This window comes from Salvelinus namaycush, chromosome 4, assembly GCF_016432855.1.
Source record: "Salvelinus namaycush isolate Seneca chromosome 4, SaNama_1.0, whole genome shotgun sequence".
NCBI lineage: Eukaryota > Metazoa > Chordata > Actinopteri > Salmoniformes > Salmonidae > Salvelinus > Salvelinus namaycush.
In genome coordinates, this window is record NC_052310.1 from 56,217,558 (window position 1) to 56,224,314 (window position 6,757).

At 41.0% G+C, this 6,757-nt stretch overlaps 2 long non-coding RNA genes across 2 annotated transcripts; both read left to right on the plus strand.

Annotated features, from left to right (window-relative positions):
• Nucleotides 1–635: 635 nt before the first annotated feature.
• Nucleotides 636–1,085, plus strand: LOC120046038. Its single transcript, XR_005476766.1, has 3 exons — nucleotides 636–692; nucleotides 893–937; nucleotides 1,031–1,085. It is a non-coding gene; the product is annotated as an uncharacterized LOC120046038 (long non-coding RNA).
• A 238-nt stretch (nucleotides 1,086–1,323) lies between these two features.
• LOC120045758 lies at nucleotides 1,324–4,360 on the plus strand. Its single transcript, XR_005476758.1, has 3 exons — nucleotides 1,324–1,459; nucleotides 4,166–4,237; nucleotides 4,324–4,360. It is a non-coding gene; the product is annotated as an uncharacterized LOC120045758 (long non-coding RNA).
• The last annotated feature ends 2,397 nt before the right edge of the window (nucleotides 4,361–6,757 follow it).

The following is a 6,757-nucleotide window of genomic DNA, read 5'->3' on the forward strand; positions in this document are numbered from 1 at the left end:
GTGGACTCCAATCAAGTTGTAGAAACATTTCAAGGATGATCAATGGTAACAGGATTCAACAGAGCTCAATTTTGAGTATCATAGCAAAGGGTGTGAATAGTTACGTAAATAAGGTATTTATGTTTTTAATTTTTTATAAACATGCAAAAATTTCGACAAACCTGTTTTTGCTTTGTCATTATGGGGTATTGTGTGTATGTTGATGAGGACATGTGTTATTTACTACATTTTAGATTAAGGCTGTAACTTAACAAAATGTGGAAAAGGGTCTGAATACTTTCCCGAATGCACTGTACATATCTATCTCAAATACCTTGTACCCCTGCACAATGATCAGGTGCTGGTCCTCCCTGTATATAGCTTTATTATTATTTCATTCCACTTATGTTACTTTTTAATTTCCCTTCACTGGGAAGGGCTCGTAGGCAAGCATTTCTTGGTAAAGTCTACTCCCGTTGGAGTTCGGCGCATGTGACAAATAACACTTTATTTGAATTGAAAGTAAAGTTTGTCTCATTTCAGTGAAACAGAATAAATATACAGAATAAATGAAGCCACAGAGGTTTTACATTAGTACATTTTTTTGTTTTCATCCCAGATGTGGTTTGTCTTGACGTTGACGTTCTATGTCTTGACAGGGTGTTGTAGGTGATCCTGGAGAGACCGGAGCTACTGGGGAAAAGGGCAAACCTGTACGTATGTCACATCATCACTTCTCTCATTTCTAAACATGCAAACAGTTCCTCCGCTTTACATTATTCACCAACAACAATAGTATATATTTACAAGCATATGCAGTAGAACTAGAAATGGACATACTGCTATATCAAATAAAATGACATATATCAGTGATACCAACAGTCTCATTATTCAACTTGTTTGTCAACACCAGGGTGCCCAAGGAGCAGAAGGAAGATATGGCACCATTGGACAAAAGGTGAGTTATTCTGACTAAAATGTACGTTTAATCTCAGAGATGAGCAAGCTTTGGCAAACCTTTAGTAACACCAATAACCACATATCTCTACAGGGCATTATTGGAGACCCTGGTTTGCCTGGGAGAGATGGTGACATAGGAGTAGAGGTAGGTTCACAGTCTTTTATCATCCATGATGCTATTTACAGGAATGCGTTGACCTTGTGTACCATGTATTCTTAGGACATCAGCAACATGTCGAATACCCCTCATGAGACATGAAGACCCTGGGAATGTGCACCATATATATTGTCTGTATCTGATCTGTTCTATTATCTATCCGTTCTCAAGGCTTATCAAGGACCACAGGGCCCGGAGGGCAGAAACGGACAATTCGGAATAATGGTAACAGAACTAGCCAATAAAACAAACATTTTATTTATTAGATTCATATATGTTAATTAAAGTGTGTGGTTTTACCCTAAACAGGGGGAGAAAGGAATGCTGGGGCCGGCAGGGGAGATGGGGCATCAAGGCCAAACTGTAAGTACAGTCGTCTTTCACATCTTTCACACCAAAGTTCCAAAGGCTGGGCCTAATATAGTGTATAAGAGGTCATACAAGAAGTTTTGTAGTGATTCTTATGTTGATGATTTAAAGAATATTTCCTGGTCTGTGGTGTGTAATGAGGAGCAACCAGATGCTTCACATGACACATTTATGGAATTGCTTATTCCAGTTACTAATAAGCATGCACCCATTAAGAAAATGACGGTAAAAGTTGTTAAATCCCTGTGGATTGAGGAGGAATTAAAAAATAGTATGGTTGAGAGGGATGGGCAAAAGGGATGGCAAATAAGTCTGGTAGCACAACCGATTGGCAAACATACTGCAAATTGAGAAATCATGTGACTAAACTGAATAAAAATAAGAAGAAGCTATACTATGAAACAAAGATAAATTATATAAAGAATGACATTAAAAAGCTTTGGAGCACCTTAAATTAAATTTAGGATAAAAAGGCAAACAGCTCCATCATTCATTGAATCAGATGGCTCATTCATCACAAAACCCACTGATATTGCCAACTACAAGATCAGCAAACTTAGGCATGACATGCCACCAACAAACGCTGACACTACACATCCAAGTATATCTGACCAAATTATGAAAGACAAGCATTGTAATTTTGAATTCCGTAAAGTGGAAGAGATGAAAAAATGATTGTCTATCAACAAAGACAAACTACCGGGGTCTGACAACTTGGATGGAAAATTACTGAGGATAATAGCAGACGATATTGCCACTCTTATTTTCCATATCTTCAATTCAAGCCTACTAGAAGGTGTGTGCCCTCAGGCCTGGAGGGAAGCAAAAGTAAATCCACTATCTAAGCCCTCTTTACTGGCTCAAATAGCTTAGTAAACTTTTGGAAAAAACAGTGTTTGACCAGATAGAATGCTATTTTAGAGTAAACAAATTGACTTTCAGCAGGGAAGGACATTCAACAAGCACAGCACTTACATAAATGACTGATTATTGGCTGAGAGAAATTGATGATAAAAAGATTGTGGAGTCTGGCTTTTGACATTATCGATCATAGTCTGCTGGTGGAAAATCGTATGTGTTAGGCCTTTATACCCCCTGCTATATTGTGGATAAAGAGTTACCTGTCTAACAGAACACAGAGGGTGTTCTTTATTTATTTTATTTAGCTAGGGAAGTCAGTTAGGAACAAATTCTTATTTACAAATACAGCCTACCCCGGCCAAACCCTAACCCAGACGACACTGGGCCAATTGTGCGCCGCCCTATGGGACTCCCAATCACAGCCGGTTGTGGTACAGCCTGGAATCGAACCAGGGTCTGTAGTGATGCCTTTAGCACTGAAATGCAGTGCCTTAGACCACTGCGCCACTCGGGAACCTTGTTAATGGAAGCCTCTCCAACATAATCCAGGTAGAATCAGGAATTCCCCAGGGCAGCTTTCTAGGCCCCTTACTTTTTTCAATCTTTACTAATGACATGCTACTGGCTTTGAGTAAAGCCAGTATATTATTGTATGCGGATGACTCAACACTATACACGTCAGCTACTACAGCGACTGAAATGACCGGAACACTTAACAAAGAGCTGCAGTTAGTTTCAGAATGGGAGGCAAGGAATAAGTTTGACCTAAATATAAAAAAAAACTAAAAGCATGGTATTTGGGACAATGCCTCAAAAACCTGAAACTAAATCTTGTAATGAATAATGTGGAAATTGAGCAAGTTGAGGTGACTAAACTGCTTGGAGTAACCCTGGATTGTAAACTATCATGGTCAAAACAACAGTAGTGAAGATGAGGAGAAGTCTGTCCATAATAAAGCACTGCTCTGGCTTCTTAACAGCACTATCAACAAGGCAGGTACTACAGGCCCTAGTTTTGTTGACACATGCACTACTGTTTAGTCGTTTGGTCAGGTGCCACAAAGAGGGACTTAGGAAAATTTCAATTGGCTCAGAACAGGGCAGCATGGCTGGCCCTTGGATGTACATAGAGAGCTAACATTAATAATATGCATGTCAATTTCTTCTGGCTCAAAGTGGAGGAGAGACTGACTTCATCACTACTTGTATTTGTGAGATGTATTGAATGCACAGAGCTGTCTGTTTGGACTACTGACACACAGCTCTACATAGAGCCATGACTACATGGATCTCTATTCCACATCAGGTAACTGATGCAAGCAGTAGAATCAGATTAAAAAAACTGAAAACTGATAAAAATACACCTTATGCAACAGTAGGGACTGTGACGAGACACAAACACAGGCACAGACACATGCATACACACAGGATAACATATGCACTATACACACACGTACACACGTACATATGGATTTTGTGTTGTAGATATGTGGTAGTAGAGTAGTGGCCTGAGGGCACACACTTAATGTGTTGTGAAATCTGTTGTGAATGTATTGAAATGTTTTTAAAATTGTGTAACTGCCTTAATTTTGCTGGACCCCATTGGCAGCAGCTAATGGGGATCCATAATAAATACAAATACAAATACAAATCTTCACACGTCTCACTTTAAGGACCCATTGCATTCAAGGAGGAGTATTAAGGAGCAGCACTATTTAATGTATCCTTCTCAACAGATGTCTGTGTCCAGTCATTTGCCATCCTACTGTACAGGATCATTTTTTACTGTGAAAATTAAGTGATCCCTCTGCTAAATTTAAGAAATGCTTCTCTCTCCAGGGCCCCAGGGGTTATAAGGGATCAGCAGCAAAGCCAGGAAGACCCGGATTTATTGGACCCCCAGGACCTGTCGTGAGTGTTCCGGATGACTCTTTGTAAACTATTTGAAATACAAGTTAATCTCTCCAAACCACTAAAACATGTAATTTCTCCAACAGGGGCATGTGGGAGTAGCTGGACGGCCAGGCCCCAAGGTAATCAACGTTATTCACCTACTGTACTGCTAGAAGAGCAACATGTAGGGAGTTCTATAATGAAGTGTGATAGCACTCAAATTATGAAGTCAAGTGTCAAGACATTCATTAGTCTACACCTAGATCACATAACATTATCACCACATATCTCTGTGTTCTCAACGCTAAGGTAAATCTGGTGACCAATACCTATATACTGTACTGTAAGTGTTAGTGAATTTAGATGACGTTCTTCAGAATGTTACATAAAAGCACAGCTTTGCAATTAACTGATTTGATCATGAGACTTGCTACTGTATTCAATACAGTACCAACATTTCACGACTAAGTTACAACACTAGACGAAACACTAGACCTACCCTAAATCAATATCCAGAGATGTGCACAGACAAAATGTATTACCTGTCCTGTCTTTACATTTTTGGTCATTTTATAGAGCAGCCGGATACAATTGTCATGTTACTGCTGACGGTTCTTGAGGATTCATGTGTCACCACAAACAGAGCTTCTGTAGCTCACTACCCCCCATTAACCAGTCAACCACCCCACATCAATCCCCATGTCCAGGGTGGAACAACAAAAAACTAGTGGATGATTAATTTAGTTCTCCCCGCCTGACTGGCTCTCCTCTTCTCCTTAATTCTCAAATGGCTGCTCTGCTCTTAAGGCCTGTTCACTAGTGGTGACAAACTGGCTTTCACGGCAGAGCCATGGCTCTTGTTTCACAGAAAATCCTATTCTCTCCCCATCTGAACCTGAGGTGACGTAGGTACTAAACTCCCTTGGGGACCTGTTCAGGGCCTGTTCTACCTGTTTATGTGCCTGCTGATACCAAACTCAAAGCTTGCTTTGCACCATGTGGTCTGGACGGGGCCTTTTACAGGTGTTTACAGGATGGCTTTCTTACAATCCTCTCAATCATATGTGCGTTAAACAATCAATGTGTCTGTTTATGCATTATGAAACATGTAAATTCTCTCACAGCGTGAAACCACATTCTCTGATGTAGAGTGAGAACAATGCAGATTCCATAGAACCCCGGAAGTAGTTCGATCAAATATTTGACTCTCAACAAGATGAATTAATGCAGCTGTTCATGCATTTCAAAACATGTAAAAAAATGTACGGCAAAAAACGACATTCACTCATGCAGACTGCAGAGCTGTATATATAAAACCCCGGATGTGTAGATCAAATATAGGACTTTCAACATGTTTTTTAAGTTTGATCCTGTCTGATGAGAGACAACTCCCACTGCACTGCAGTGCATAGCACACTCCATGTTGGCTGCGTCATTAGATGGCTCGTAGTGGCTTCAGACTACAAAGTGTGTGTGAGTAAAACCATGGGCTTCTTTGTTCTCTTTCCAGTGTCAGCTCTCAAATCAGAATATAACCTATTTTAAGAGCCTTTCGTGCTGGCTTTAAAAGCCCTCAAAAGGCTAAATGGATTAAGACATGAAAATCAGTATCTGTATGTAACAGTATAACTTTAAACCGCCCCCTCGCCCCGACCCGGGCGCGAACCAGGGACCCTCTGCACACATCAACAACAGTCACCCACGAAGCGTCGTTACCCATCGCTCCACAAAAGCCGTGGCCCTTGCAGAGCAAGGGGCAACACTACATCTAGGTTTCAGAGCAAGTGACGTAACTGATTGAAACGCTACTAGCGCGTGCCCGCTAACTAGCTAGCCATTTCACATCCGTTACACTCACCCCCCTTTCAACCTCCTCCTTTTCCGCAGCAACCAGTGATCCGGGTCAACAGCATCAATGTAACAGTATAACTTTACGGCGTCCCCTCGCCCCGACACGGGCGCGACCAGGGACCCTCTGCACACATCAACAACGGTCACCCACGAAGCGTCGTTACCTATCGCTCAACAAAAGCCGTGGCCCTTGCAGAGCAAGGGGCAACACTACATCTAGGTTTCAGAGCAAGTGACGTAACTGATTGAAACGCTACTAGCGCGTGCCCGCTAACTAGCTAGCCATTTCACATCCGTTACATGTACAAGCCTTAATCTATTTGTTTAGTAACTCTTATTTGTTTTTCTCAAAAGTCTGAATCATGTTATGGACTTTTGTTTTACACACTACATTAGTAATGCTTCATTAAAATGTTATTAAACACTCTCCCAGGAACACTAAATAGAATTGCTGTGAATTAGGCATTTAGCACTTTGCATCTCATTTTCTTGTCATTCTTTGTGTACCTGTAATTGTTATGAAGACATCAGACTGATACAGAGTCTAAAGGGAGACATGGATTGGCCTGCTGTTGGAACATGATGTCCCCTACAAAACAAAGTAGGTTTTGCAGTAGTTCTGATGTACATGTTTATTTAACATTTGCCATCCATCAGGACAGAGGCGAAGGACTCTGGGGACACGTT